We start from the raw sequence: 16,315 nt of genomic DNA, 5'->3' as shown, positions 1-16,315 counted from the left end.
TAAGTGCTTATTATATATTTGTTTTTGTAACATTACCAGAGAAACAAACCAGGACATAATAAAATAAAGAAACAAAATTTCAGTTACAATGAATATACAGGTAGAATACATTTTGGATCCCTATCAACTTTTTATAATACAAATTATATATATAAAAATATGAAAAATAAGAGGAAAAATGAAAAAAAAAAAAAAAAAAAGTGCACTATGTGAAGAATGTAACCATGAATCATATTTTCTCAGAAAACTTTGTCAGAATAACATATGACCTTTCACAAATGTGTATACTTAAGATAAGGACTTTTATCTGCATCAGAAACATCTCTTTTACTATTAAAATTTTACTAAGTTTAAGCTTAATTAACAAAAATATTTCTATTAGCACCTTCTAGATCCATGGAATTCTGGTTTTTATTTTTTTATTTATTTAAGTCTAAGGCCTCAGAAAATAGAAGAAATTCTCTGCTTCTTTGTAAGACACAGGCCATACTCACTGTCAACTCTTGATGTCTATAGACCAAAGTTTAGAGTTTGAAATGGCATTAGGCAGGGCTTAGCATTATTTTGAATATCAGAAACTTTTACTTTGACACTTACATCTACATTAAGAAACACCATACTAGACTTTAGCTTTAGAAATGTTAGTCAATATTTATAATTAGTGTCAGCATTTCTGTAGTATACATATGTAATATACATATATCCTACAGAGATGTACTCAGGAACCACTGGTAAATCAGGAACATAAACTCATCAGGAGAGGAAGCAGTACTTTCTGTAGAAATGATGTACCTTCCACTACATTCTCTTTTTCAAGTATTTTGAAATGCAGTTATTTAGGACTCTGCAGCATTTGCCAAACCTCCTTAGACATTTTGGTTTCTGTGTCCCAAACCTTACCCCAGACTGAGGGTAAACTGAATATCATTTCTTAAATTAGGCTGACATACAGTACTATATTGTTTCTAGTCACTACTGCCACAAAATAAATAAATAAATAAATTGACCACTTAACCACTTTGCAGTTTCAATACAGAGATATCAATATTGAATATGTTACTGGCCTATGGTATGCACAGGGTTTGTGGTAAAGTCTGTAATACTCTGAGGCCAATGTGCACTTCTGCCAGTCTTGTGACACCCTTCTTTGCTATGCTTCAGTGAGGTCCACAGAATTAAACTGTCTTTGCTATTATAATGTTTTACTTTGGGCACAATAGATCTCAAAAGGGCTTTGCTTCAACCGGCAACCTACCTGTTCAATTCTCCAGTCAAGCCTTGTTTTTGGACAGCCATAAGTGCATTCAGAGAAGGAGTAATAATTATACATCAGCAAACAGTTAAGCTAATAAACCAAGGATTAGCAAGTGATCATGCCCTGCATTTAGATGAACTTTCACCATTCTGATTATCCATAATTTCTAGAGATAATTTCTAGAATTAGGACAAATATTCCTGTGAGCACTAAAATAAAAGCTTCAGTTCTTCTGGCTGCCTCATATTTGGTTACATTTAGTGTCTGTCATCTGTTTCTGGTGCTTTTTTCAACCATTCACTATAACTTCTTCTTTATAAGGTTAGTCTCCCTTAATTCAGGACAAGTATGTCCTTGATTTCTATTTCATCACTTGTTTTCATGAAAGTAACAGTCTTTTAATGTCTTCCAAGACCTGTTTTCCTCTGGTTAAGTTTCTTGAAATTGTTGACTAGTTTTCAGAATGCACATACACAGAGGCACAGAAATTTTCATATAGGAATCATATAGGAAATTAAGCTATAAAGTGAACAGAAAGATGCTAATAAGCATCTTTTTATTGCACTGATGTAATTACAAATTATCTTGAGTATGTGTTCTAACTGGAACTAATAGCAGTTCAGATCAGGTAGGAGGCATGTATATAGGCAAGAGTAGACAGTAATGTTGAGGTCATTAAAAAGTCACACATGTGTCGCTGCTATTAATAATCAGCAAAAGAGAGTCCTGCCTCCTCCCACAGCATTACCATTGACATCAGCTGCTCAGCAGCTTAACATATTAAAGTCTGAGTGCCATTTTGGGATGAATTGCTTTCCAGAAGGAGGGGTGAACCTTGGGTGAAACAAAGCAAGATGCTTTCCATTGCCAAACCCCAGAATAAAATGTAATTTAATTAGGAAGCAATGTAATCTGGTAGATACAACTCAGGAAGAATTTCTCCTACTCTGTGGTTGTACTGATTTCTATTACCAGGTTTTCAGGTAGTGATGGTCTTTCTGTATGCATTGGTAAATTGCAAAGAAACAAGGTGACCAATTTTAGCTGAGGTTAAATGTTGCCAAAAGACCAATATATTTTTGTTGTAACGTTAAAGTTCTCCTTACCTAGCATATGTTTGACCCATGGAAAGCTCTGAACCAATTTACAGATGTGTACCTGATAAGCTTGATAAGGGCTTGAGTACAAAGAGGGTCTCTCCATCCTTGTACAGCAGCACTGACTCCAGTATAAGTACACCTTTCTATCTCCTCCCATGTTGCTTCCTGATATTTCAACTAGCTTTGCTTTGCCATAACCAGCTATTTAAATTACTCATATTTTTCACCTTTGCCCACACTTTGATCCACTCTAGGCAGGTATTTAGAATAGTTGTGCCCCCACCCCATCACTGCTTAGCCATCAGTGGCTTGCAAAGGAGAACCACCAGAGGTGAAAGGCACAACCTGGCAGTGCTCTCAGGAACAGTGTTGGCACCTTAACTCCTCAAGACTTCACACCCTTCTAAAAACTGAGATCCTTCTAAAAACCAATCACTGAAAAGGTACCTGTGCCATCAACCTAGTAGAAACCTGCAGAACACAATTTGAAATTTGATTGTGTTAGTAGTTAGCATGTACTAATCATGTCTGATATCATAGAATTGTAAAATCAAAGAATCATGAAGGTTGAAAAACACCTCCGAGATCATCTGGTCCAACCGTCCCTCTACCACCAATGTCACCCACTAAACCATGTCCCCAAGCACCATGTCCAACCTTTCCTTAAGCACCCCCAGGGACGGGGATTCCACCACCTCCCTGGGCAACCCATTCCAATGCCTGACTGCTCTTTCTGAGAAGAAATGTCTGCTAATTTCCAACTTAAACCTCCCCTGGCACAACTTGAGGCCATTCCCTTGAGTCCTATTGCCAGTTTGTTACTTGTGAGAAGAGGCCGACCCCCGGCTCCCCACAACTTCCTTTCACATGGTTGTAGAGAACAATAAAGTCTCCTGTCTTCTCTTCACCAGACTAAACAACCCCAGTTCCCTCAGCCACTCCTCAAAGGACTTGTGTTCCAGGCCCTTCACCAGCTTCATAGCCCTTCTCTGGACATGCTCCAGGGCCTCGATGTCCTTCCTGTAGTGAGGGTCCCAAAACTGAACACACTATTTGAGGTGTGGCCTCACCAGAGCTGAGTACAGGGGAACAATCACCTCCCTGGTTCTGCTGGCTACATTATTCCTGATACAAGCCAGGATGGTGTTGGCCTTCTTGGCCACTTGGGCACACTTCCGGGTCACACTCAGGGAAACATCAACCAGCACCCCCAGATCCTTTTCCTCTGCACAGCTTTTAGCCTACTCTGCCCTAAGCCTGTAGTGTTCTATGGGCTTGTTGTGGCCAAAGTGTAGGACTCAGCACTTAGCTATGTTGAACTTCATCTCACTGGCCTCTGCCCATCAACCCATCCTTTCAAGGTCCCCCTGCAGGGCCTTCCTACCCTCCAGCAAATCAACAGTTCCCCCCAACTTGGTATCATTTGCAAGCTTCTCAGTGTGCACTCAATTCCCCCATCCAAATCATGAAAAAAAATATTAAAGAGGATGGGCCCCAACACCAACCCCTGGGGAACATCACACATGACTGGTTGCCAGCTGGTTTTCACTCAATTCACCACCACTCTCCAGGCCCAGCCATCCAGCCAGTTTTTAACCCAGCAAAGTGTGTGCCTGTCCAAGCCATGGGCTGCCAGCTTCTCCAGGAGGATACTATGGGAGACCATTTCAAAGGCCTTGCTGAAGTCTAGGTAGACTATGTCAACAGGCTTTTCCTCATCCACCAGGCGGGTCACCCAGTCATAGAAGGAGACGAAGTTGGTCAGGCAGGACTTGCCATTCATGAACCCATGCTGACTGGGCCTGATCCCCCAGTTGCCCCATACATTCACACAAGATGACCTGTTCCATCACCTTTCCTAGCTCTGAGGTCAGGCTGGCAGGCCTATAGTTCCACGGGTCCTCCTTATGACCCTTCTTATAGATGGGCATCACATTAGCAAGTCTCTAGTCAGCTGGGACCTCTCCAGATGACTATGACCACTGATAGATGATGGAAAGTGGCCCAGCACTCACATCCACCAACTCCCTCAACACCCTCGGGTGGATCCCATCTGACCCCATGAACTTGTGACAGTCCAGGTGGAGCAGGAAGTCTCTAACCATTGCCATTTGATCTGTGGAGTGTTTCTTCTACTCCTCATCCCAGACTTACAGGTCGGGAGGCTGAGTACCCCAAAGATAAGTTGTCTGGCTAGTAAAGACAGATGTAAAGAAAGCATTAAGAGCCTCAGCCTTTTCCTTATCCTCAGTAGTCATGCTCTCCCCTTTGTCCAGTAAAGGATGGAGATTCTCCTTGGCCCTCCTCTTACCATGTATATATTTGTAAAACCATTTTTTGTTAGCCTTAAGCATAGTGGCCAGGTTGAGCTCGTGCTGGGCTTTAGGCTTCCTGATTTTTTCTTTGCATATGCTGGCATCTTCCTTGTACATTCCCCAAGTTGTCTGCGCCTTCTTCCACTGAACATAAGTTCTCTTTTTCTCCCGGAGACTCAGCAAAACTTCCCTGTTCATTCACGTCAGTCTTCTTCCCCGCCAGCCCATCTTATGGCACATGGGGATGGCCTATTCCTTTAAGACTTCCTTCTTGAGGAGCGACTAGCCTTCCTGGACCCCTCTGCCCTTCAGGACTGACTCCCAAGGGACCTTCCCTACCAGTGTCCTGAGCTATTCAAAGTCTGCCCTCAGGAAGTCCAAGGTAGCAGTTTTACTGACCCCCCCCCTTCCTGATTTCACCAAGAATAGAGAACTTTACCATGACATGGTCACTCTGCCAAAGACAGCTTCCTACCACCATATCTCCTACCAGTTCTTCTCTTTTCATGAGCAGTAGGTCTAGCAGGGCATCTCCCCACTAGGCTCACTAACCAACTGACTCAGGAAGCTATCTTGACACACTCCAGGGACCTTCTAGACTTCTTCCTCAGGTCTGTATTGTATTTACAGCATATGTCTGGGAAATTAAAGTCCCCATGAGAGCAAGTGCTGGTGATCGAGCAACTTCCACCAGCTGCTTGTAGAATGTATCATCCTTCTCTTCATCCTGGCTTAGTGGTCTATAACAGACTCCTACCAGGATGTCCAACTTGTTGGTCATCCCACTGAACATTATCCATAGGTACTCTACCTTATCATTACCAACTACAAGCTCAACAGCATTGAAACACTAATACAGAGAGCCACACCACCTCCCCTTCTTAGTTCTCTGTCTCTTCTGAAGAACTTGTCACCATCCATTGTAGCACTCCAGTCATGGGAGAAGTCCTAACATGTTTCAGTGATGGCAGCTAGGTCCTGGTTTGCCTGCTGTATCATCTGTAATGAAGTGCAACCAGGGAAGTAAACATAATTATTACAGTATTAATGTCTATAGCAGGCTAAAAGTAATTAACTCAAAGACATTTAGGAGAAAAAGATAAAAAAATGGTACAGATTCCAGGTTTTTAATTATTTCCAACATTCTGATTTTCTATTTTTAAGCCACAGGGAAGGAAAAGGTAGAGAATTAGATATCATTAATGTAGTGGCCTTTTAAACGAAATGTGTATTTATTTGTTATTTTCATTCCCTATCTGTTTTGTGTATTTCATTTTTTTCTGATACTAAAGCATGGAGATCTAAATAAGAAATATAGAATTTATTTGAAGTTGCTATAGCCACAGTTAAGTATAGCTTTCTAAATTTACAGGACTCTGGATTTCTTAGTATTCATTTTTTATTTTATTTTATTGTTACTTTTATATGCATTTTTTATTTTTACCCTAGTTCACAGATATAAAACTTTAATGTAACAAGGTCAGCAATTCTGTGTGCAGTGTAGGCTCAGCAATTGCCTTTAGTTCCTCAGCCCTTGGTAGGCATCACATGAATAAGCTATGAGGAAAGCATGTTCAGACCATGAAAATTATACAAGTTGGACAACACAAATATTAACAAAAAGGAAGAAAGGTCAGGGATAAAGGTCAGGGATAATGATGAATTAAAATACAAATAATAAAATAATATATTAAGTACAATTTTAACCTTCATCCATAAACTGAAAGTAAGGTAAGGGAGTAGTACCCAAAGAGAAATTCTGTATGCCATGTCTACTCCTCTTTCTGTTGACTATTTAGTCATTATGACTATTTAGTCATTACATATATCATACAGTGTAAAGATTTGGAGAACACAGCAAGCACACTATGCAAGAGACCTGGCATATATAAATGACACATTTTCCACTCGGGCTAAAACTCCTCTTCATAATTCTCATAAATCTGAGGAAAAAAGAGCAGAATGGGATCCTATCTGATGCAAATTGGCAAACATCTGTTAATGTTGGTGGTGCTGTGCTGATTTACACCACCTGAGGAAGCAGCCTTACTTAGCCATTAACTAAAAGCTGCCACTAGTGAACAGAATGAGCCAAATAAACTGCAGCTAGAACTCAGCATAATTATTTAGATTCCTTAAGTGTTGATTATGCATACATATTCCCATTATAGATAAATTTAGAGATAGATTTATCTAGGAAATGCCAGGAAGCTTCACATACATAAGTATTGAGAGATATAGACAGAAAATTCAGAAAATTTTATATACATATATATATATATATATATATATGTATAAATCTTAATTTGAATCTTAGTTACATAGCTGAGAATCCCACTGGATTCAATTGACAATGACTGATTTTAGCCACAGCACCAGGAAGTGGAGAGAAACTAGAAATAACCAGTAAAGAGCAAGGGTTCTCCATCCAAATTTTCCTGTGTCTTACTGGGGGAGACTTGTTATCTCAGTATGTTTTCTATACTCAAGCTTTAAGCACTGCAAGTTTATCCACAGTGCTGAGGCAACACCAACAATATGACTGCTTTTCCTGCCAGAATTGAATGTTGCAATGACACGCCAGGTTTCCAGCACAGGGAAGAGTTATCTTCTCTCTCAATGTGCCAGGAAGCTCGGAGTACACTCCATTGCCTTCAACTCACTTCTTCAGTTTTGTAAGCCCACAGCTTTCAAAAGCAAATCTTAGTAGTTTTTCAGTTACACAGGTATCTCAAAGTACCCATGAGTGTGTCATCCTTTTCCTCCCTAACCTTTTTGCAGGTTTTAATAATCTCATAAGATTATTCACACAAGAAAAATTACAGAGATTCCACACCACAGTGAATATTAGCAAAACAATGCAAGTTTCAGGTCAAAACAAATTTCTCCATTTCTTATACTATTTCAGCAAATGGTTACAAAATGCACTGCACAGATTTATGCTTGGAGATTTCAGGGAATTCATCTGTTTATATTTTTTCTGGGAAACCTGCTTTTTCTGGCTGACTAGTGATCATTTTAACGAATTCAGCCAGCTTCTGGCTCCACATAATGTTTAGTTTCTAAATCATTATACACCACGAAATCCTCACCACTTAACTCTTTCTTAGTCGTGATTTTATCAGCTATATATGATTATATCAGCTATATTTTCTTGATCATAACTGTTTGTACTGTTTAGAAGTAGAGATTGTACTTCTAAATTCAGTAACTTATATCTATGCCACAACCCAGGGCAAACCTCTTACCTAGCTACCTTTCAAAACTAGTACATTGTATCTGAGATATAAATTACACACCTTCTGTCCACCTGTTTCTGATGAATGTTTTTGCTTAAATCTCCATTCTACTTGGTTAAGTGAACTTTGAGTGTGTAGTGGAGTGTGCTGAAGCGTTAGCAGCATTGAGTGGTACCCAGGTAATGCATACCACCTGATACAGCACTATCCTCCTACAAGGAAAGCAGTATTTGTAGCCTATGTATGGATTTCCTTTTTCTGAATGATTCCCATGCTGGTTCATGTCTCATCTGGGCTCCAGAGAGGAGTATCACACTTGAGTGGACAATAGAGCCAATGGGTCAGCAGATACAACTCCCTTTAACTTGTTGAACTGTTCTCTTTCCTTTCCGTTTAAGCAAATTTCCACAGGAACATGCCCATCATAAATCCATCTGTGACAGGCTTCACTTCTCTCATGTCACCACCAACCCAGCAAGTCATGATATTAATTTTTATGTGGGAATGCTGAATGACTGACTGACTTTCCAGTAAGCAAACAAATTTTGACTGATTTTCATAACTTCCATCCTTACTCTGCCGGCTGTGGCCCTACTGAGTTTGAAACTGAACTTAACATTGTTTATTTTATAGTTGCCATCATCACCATAAAGACTTTCCCACAGACAAGACTTGTTTTCAGGATTTGCAGCCAAACATTTAGACTCCAATTCCTTGAAGCAGAAATTTGTCTCTGTTGCTGAATCAGGTGTCAGTAATACTGGAGAAATACATTGAAAACAGCCATGCAGTTTTTCAGACTTTATTTACAAATAAGGCTGACGAGAGACCTTCCATTAGTAGTTTCCAAGTATATTGTATGAGTATATATACACACTATACACTAGATAAAATATCAACTTTTTATGATTCTTTAAATAATCCTCTATATATTTTTACCTACGTATACACAAATATGTAAGAATGTAACTCTTAAAATATGTTAATCACAAAATGCCATGATACATCCTCTGAATTCCCATAACAATTTATTTTAGCTGTTAAACAGCTAAATGTGCTATGATCTGTTAGGAAACTCCTGGACTGCATAGATATTATTACATTCATTTTAATAAATCTCAGATCAAATTTAGATGGATGTGGCAAGAAATAAATGTTAATTATCACAGTTGACTAGAGTAATAATAATAATAAAAAGATAAAAAGTCAATGAACTAATATGATATAGTTTATTTAAGCAAACTGTTGTTCCAAGAACAGTTCAAGTATTTAATTAGTGAGGTCCATTAAAGATGTTCAAATTAATTTGTTCTGTTTCAAGCCTGGTTTATCAAGAACAATTTAATGGAATGTTTTTTTGTTAAACTACTAATATTTCAGATCACAAAACAACACTAGTTATTTGTTTGAAAATTTTATCAGTTCTATAAAGGGGAAAAAAAATCATTTTTAAGGAAAAATGCTTACAACATTCACCAGTTTATTCAGTGCCAGCAAGGTTTAAAGATATTCAGCCATGTGTATCTAACAAATTAAAGTCATAAGAGAAAGTTGGACAGTGCACAAAGAAACAGAATCTCTTGTCTGCAAAGGCAAGCTTTAAAGGGAAAATTAGGTGTATATTTTGTATCTCGAGTAAAATGGCATAGAGACAGAATGCAATACAGTAGAAAATGCATTGTTTTCCAAGGCTGCAAATATCTGTCCTGCACAGCCAGTCATTAAACAGAGATTCTGTATGTATAAAGTCCACATTCTTGCCAGCAGACCAAAGGCAACTTGGTGAACACAGAATTGCCTGCCTACTTTATCTTCATACAAATGAGCTGAAGTGCCCTTGGCAAAGAATGCAAAGTCATGCCAACAGAATACAGATTTTATACGGCTGTAACCAGGTATTTTATTAAAGTCACAGTGAAGTGTCTGCATGGACTGAATATTCTGGTGAGCAACATTTCAAAGTACAAACAATACCTCCTGTTTGTCCAGTAAATTACCATGTAATTGTAATGAGGCAAGACCCAGCACACCCCTACGAAAAATAGTTTAATTAATAAAAAAGTTGTTTCTGTGAAATTCTTAGTTAAAAGAAACTCCAAGAATCCAGGAGAGTCCTTTTACCGCTTTTCATCTTATATGAAGTGGTAAGATATAAAGTGCCATTGGATATTATTGATAGGTATGTAGATATAGATATGCATACATAAAAAAGTCTCTAATGCAAGACAAATCTCATTCATATTTTAAGACCTCTCAAACAGTGTGGCCAGCAGGGCTAGGGAAGTAATTGTCCCCTTTTACTCGGCTCTGGTGAGGCTGCACCTCAAGTATTGTGTTCAGTTCTGGGCCCCTCACCATAAGGAGGACATCGAGGTGCTCGAGCAAGTTAAGAGAAGGGTGAAGAAGCTGGTGAGGGGCCTGGAGAACAAGTCTTACAAGGAGCGGCTGAGGGAGCTGGGATTGTTCATCCTGGAGTAGAGGAGGCTCAGGGGTGGCCTTATTGCACTCTATAGATACCTTTCTATATTTCTATAGAAAGGAGGTTGTAGCGAGGTAGGGGTTGGTCTATTCTCCCACATGCCTGGTGACAGGACGAGGGGGAATGGGCTAAAGTTGTGTCAGGGGAAGTTTAGGTTGGATATTAGGAAGAACTTCTTTACTGAGAGAGCTGTTAGACATTGGAATGGGCTACCCAGGGAAGTGGTGGAGTCACCATCCCTGGAGGTCTTTAAAAGATGTTTAGGTGTAGCTTAGTGATATGGTTTAGGGGAGGACTGGTTAGTGTTAGGTCAAAGGTTGGACTGGGTGATCTTGCAGGTCTCTTCCAACCAAGATGATTCTGTGATTCTGTGATTCTGTGAAGTCAAGAAATACAATAAGGTAAAATAAAATTAGGAGAAAATCATAATACTTCTTTTTCCTTTTTGTTAAATATGAGTGACCACTTTTACTATTAAACATACATCCAGATAAAACAGTTAAAAAAGAAATGGTAAGAATGACGGATTGGTGAGCAGAGGTAAATCAAGGGCAACCACCATAACATCACTCTTGATGTAGACTTGACTTTGACTTGACTTTGATTGGAAACAAAACCATTGGGTTTTTATTTGGGTTTTCTAAAGATAATATTCAAATAAATTTATAGAAATAGGTATTTGAAATTTAACTATTCAGCTCAATTTATAAAGTAATGATTTTCAAAGTCACTGTACAAATTTTTGATAGGAAAAAGAGACAGCAAAGAAAATGTCAGATTTCTTGATGTGTTCATTTCAGCTTCATTCAGAAGTGATGAGAATTCTACTACCCTGGTGAGGTTGGTTGGGCAATTTTAATCTACTTTTTCGGAAAATATTTCATGCAAGATATCTAAACCATACTACTATGAGTGTTTTATGAAGGTTACTTTTACATTTTTTACCAATAATTCCTGTGCACAACTTTTGGGTTACCTATTAAAAAAAAAAAAAAAAAAAAAGAGAGAGAGAGAGAGAGAGGATGAGAACAGAATTTGACAAAATAATAATAAATAAATAAATAAATAAATAAATAAAAGCCCGTGACTTAATAGCAGTACAGACTGTACAGGTACAACTATCTGAAGGAGAAAATCACCGTGGAGCTTTCCTGTTTCCAGTCGTTTCCCATCTCTGACTCTCAGCCTATTCATTTTCCTTCACATCCCTTGTGCATCGCTGCTGATATGACCTCAGATCCTCTGAGTTTTCTGAGTGGGGGGACAAGACTTTTACAGGGGTTAGTTATCCACAGTGCAGACTGTACATGCAAAAGTGTAGCCATTTAAATAAGATTAAAAATATTAATCTCTGCAATCATTCAGACCTGCCTGCACCATGATTGTTAGTGCTACTATTCTTACATGAACTCCTCAATATATCACAACTACTTACTCTGCTAGTTCATAAACAAGATTAGACAAAAAGTTTGAAACAAATATTTATCCTTTTTCTTTAGTGATAATTACTACAAATCATTAACGGTGCCTAGATCACTCTATTGCTGTGAATGATTTGAATAAGAAAAATGATGGTATGGGATAAAAATAGTCTTTAATTATCTCTAAAATTAATTTGCTGCCCCATAAACCATGGTGGCCTTTTACACCAGTCAATTACCCCAGAGTAGTAAAGTGAGTGCCCGTACATATTTTCAACAGTCAGCATACAGAAGCTATTATAGAAAGATACAAGGAGCAGGTACAAGGTGACCTTGAGGTATTTGGAGTAGAATTGGGTGGGGAAAGGGAAAGGGAAACAGGGAAGGGGAAGGGGAAGGGTACAAGAAACTATTCTCAGATGATTTATTTTTAGTATTTAGTAAGTATTTCTAACCAGTAGAAAAACTGAGCTCTCAGTGTTCTCTATGTGCATGTAGGAAGCTCAGCAACACTCACATTTCTGCACATGCATTTTTCCATTTATTCAAAAATCACGGAAAGCAAGAGAGAGATTTCAAAATGTTAAGTGTTAATTAAGGATATATCAGCATTCTAACATAATCTTTGAGATTTTTCTTTCAAATATTCTGAAGTTTTCATCTGTCAGCTATGGCTTCATATGTAGTATATGTACACAGAATGTTTATAGTAATGTAAGTATGAATACTGTACAGACAGTACATTTAGTGCTAGAGTCTCACAGAAGCTAATTAAAACCTTGTCATTGGCTAAAGTAAAATTGGGGTTTCATTATGAATATTTTTTCCTTTCACTGAGCTCCCGAGCTTCTGTAATTTAAAATTTCAAATATAAGATATGAATCAACTCAATTAATCCCACAAATTAAAAAAAAAATCTGGATCTTTTAGCCTACTGTACTTCCTAGAATTCTCTTTCAATATCATGAAAAAGTGTGTTGATTTTAGGATGTTATTTCAAGAACATCTAATTTTATATTTCTGACATAACACTTCTTATCTTTAAATAAGCTATCTAGAAATATAATGACTGAAATGTTTCTGAAATTACTACAGTCTGAAAAAAAAAGATATTTTTTTTCTGGTATACTTTAAAAACAAAAAATACTTGTGCCAACCCATTTGATCCAAACTATCAACTTTAGGTCTTACAAATAAATAAGCAACCACACAAAGATGTCCTAATGACCTATGATTTATTGAGACATCTTTCATGGCACTTCCCTAAAATTTAAGAACAAAACAACAACAACAACAACAACAACAAAACTTTTAAATAAAAATCTGAATTATTTTGTTGTTTTGCTGTTTGGACAGATTTATTTGACAGGATATTGAATATTCTTAAAGAAAGATTTGAGAGAAATCTTGAATATATTTACAGTTTCCTTATAAGGCTACAGAAGCCCTGAACATTAAAGCAAGCTTCCTAGAGTTCACAGTGTTATGAAAACCCAAGCCCTCAACCCTGGCAAGTTCCTGGGTGCCCTTCACCTCATCAATTGTATTAGGAGTGTATAGTGCACATCCCTGTGTTGGCCTTTTTTTTTTTTTTTTTTTTTAATCTCTTTATGGACAAATAGTCCAAGAATATGTTTAATCTATTACTAGACTATCTGCTACCAAAACTTGCTATGGACAACAACTTCCAGAATGCCAGAAATTGATTTATTATGTTGATTTTTATCTGCTGGAAGTCTTCTGGAGAGATGACAGATTTAGAAAGCCTAAAAGTTGGAACTGAAGATGGAAAAAATCTGAGCATTCTTATTGCTTTGGCTCAGTTGCTCAAACACTTTGTATTTTCCTCAAAAAAATAAAAATAAAAATTTGATAGTTGTTGGTTATGGTTGTTGTTATGTTTGATTGTTGTTGATTTATCAGTTCCTATGCTATTAGTGCTTCAGAAAAGTGAAAATATTGAAAAATAATAAACGTCACAAGGGTAACACTAGCGTAAAATCACTAAAAACTGTTAGCAACATGCTAATGTTTAGGTGCCTTCATGTACATATTACAACTTATGACTTGGACCAGTTCTCAGTTATTACCAGTAGAAATGAGTCATTCCCAGTAAAAATAAATAAATAAATAAAAACATGCATTTGCAAAATAAACAGAGTCCTCAAAGTTTAAATTACAACAGTATTTCTATCTGTGGAAAGACAAAAAAAAAAAAAAAAAACTGGTGATGAAATAGCTTTCAGGGCAAACCATGACTCATCTTTCACAAGGAGTTAATAAAATTGAGAATGACTGAGTCAACCACTATGAGAAAAAATATTCAAAATGTAAAAAGCTCTTTTCTTCTCATGACTAAATTTAAAAATAATAATAATAATGATGCAGAATTGACATGCAGAAAACATGGGTATTTTCAGAGCTCTGTAATAAGATTCCTTCTGAAAACTAAAACCACTTTTCATTGCAATGAAATTGGGTTTAGAAAACTCACAAACATGAAACATTTAATGTGAAATGTAAAACCTTCACAAAAGTGAAATATGCAAACAGATTTTTAAAATTCCCAGGTAAACATGGTATTTTACTGTGTTTTGTTGTTGTTGTTGTGTGTGTTTTGTTTTTTTGTTGTTCTTGTTGTTTGTTTTTTTGTAACTATGTAAAATTCTAAGAGCAGTTGGAAGTAGTTTGTGTTCTGAGTGCCAAACCATTTGAAGAAAATGATCATGCCAACTTCTCTGAATTAAAGTCATGGTCTCTACTAAATTCTACTTCTATTTTAATTTTATTTTTGACAATTGCACTTTTTAATAGATAATTACTTGCAAATTATACTGACAGTCTAGCATGTTGCTCCAAGTTTATCTCATTATACTTGGCAGCATAAACAATACCAAAAAAAAAAAAATCTTGTTGAGCCACAGGATGGCTTGTACATATTTGATGTACATATTTGCTCAAAATGCACTAGGCTCCCAGAGTTCCTTAGACTAGTGGATACTCCTATTGCAGCAGCCATTTTAGACGTGAACATCTGTTTCTTTAAGCTAACAGTGTCACTGTGTTTTGTTTCCATACATGTGTGGTTTAACACACCAAGCACCTAAGCACCATACACGCATTCATTCACTCCCCTGCCAGTGAGATGTGGGCAAGAATCAGAAAAAAATAAAACTCATGCATTGAGATAAAAGCTTAATAGGACAGGAAAAGAAGGGAAAATAATAACAATAATAATTAGAGTAAAAAAATAATAATATACAGAACAAGTGATGCACAGTGCATTTGCTCACCATCCACCAGCTGTCCAGCCAGAACCTGAGCAGTGACTGCATCCCCTCCATCAGCCGACCACCCCAGTATTATTATTCAGCATGAATAATACCATATGGTATGAGTTGACCCTTTGGTCAGTTTGGGTCAGCTGTCTTGGTTGTGCACTCCCCAGCTCCAGGGTTGTGCGTGCCTCCCAGCTATTTGTGCATCCCCAGCTTCCTCGCTCACAGGGCAGTATGAGAAGCTGAAAAGACTTTGACTTCATGTAAGTACTGCTGAGCAACATCTAAAACAACAGTGTGTTAGCAACATTATTTTTCTCCTAAATCCAAAGCACAGCAGCATACCAGCCAGTGTGAAGAAAATTAACCCTATGTCAGCCAAAACCAAGACAATAAGGTTGACTAGGAAGACAGAAAAGAATAAAGTGAACATGGACGATATGTGGCCAGCAAAATATGAAGGTTTGTACAGTTGATGGAATCCTGAATAACAAAACTAAATTATTTAATTGCACACTATTTAAAACACCTATATTAGCATTCCTGGATTGTGGTTGTCCCCTCTCATTTTACCAAATATTTAAGATAAAAGTTTTCCTGTAGAAATATGGAGGAACAGGCTAGTGACATCCTGCACAAATACAGAACGAAGACATATCTCTAAAAAGAAGAGAGAAGTTCATTCTGATTCCAAATCCCTCTATTATTGTTATTCAAATTACAAACCTTAAGGAGAATACATCTGAACAGTCCATGGAAACCATAATGTCCACATTGGAGAGCCAATGTTTTTGCAAATACTCACTATCTCAGCTGTTTCACAGATAGGAATCCAGTACCAGAAAGGCCCTTCACAGTTTTACAACTAGTTTATTTCCCAGAATATCTGATTGTTTGTTTCTTCACTACTTTTACTCCATCATTCTGCATCACAGCTACAGCCCATTAAAATAAAAGAATCATTTTCCTACCTGACTGCTGACTTCAAGCAAAATTTTGATGATCGAAAACACACCGTAAACCTTTATCCTGATTATGCATCTTGTAAGACATCTGATACAATTTCTGTAAGGTTGTGCAGTGCTGTAATTCAAGATTTGCAGGATGTATTGCCTCATAATTTTTGTCCAACAGTGCCATCCTCTGCTTCTTCCAAATCACATTTCCCTATAAATCCTTCAAAGATCCTTAAGCAAGACTCATTGTCAGTAAGCTACAGTTTCACACC

The sequence above is a fragment of the Anas platyrhynchos genome, chromosome 1, assembly GCF_047663525.1.
Source record: "Anas platyrhynchos isolate ZD024472 breed Pekin duck chromosome 1, IASCAAS_PekinDuck_T2T, whole genome shotgun sequence".
Lineage (NCBI taxonomy): Eukaryota > Metazoa > Chordata > Aves > Anseriformes > Anatidae > Anas > Anas platyrhynchos.
This window is presented reverse-complemented; position numbering follows the sequence as displayed.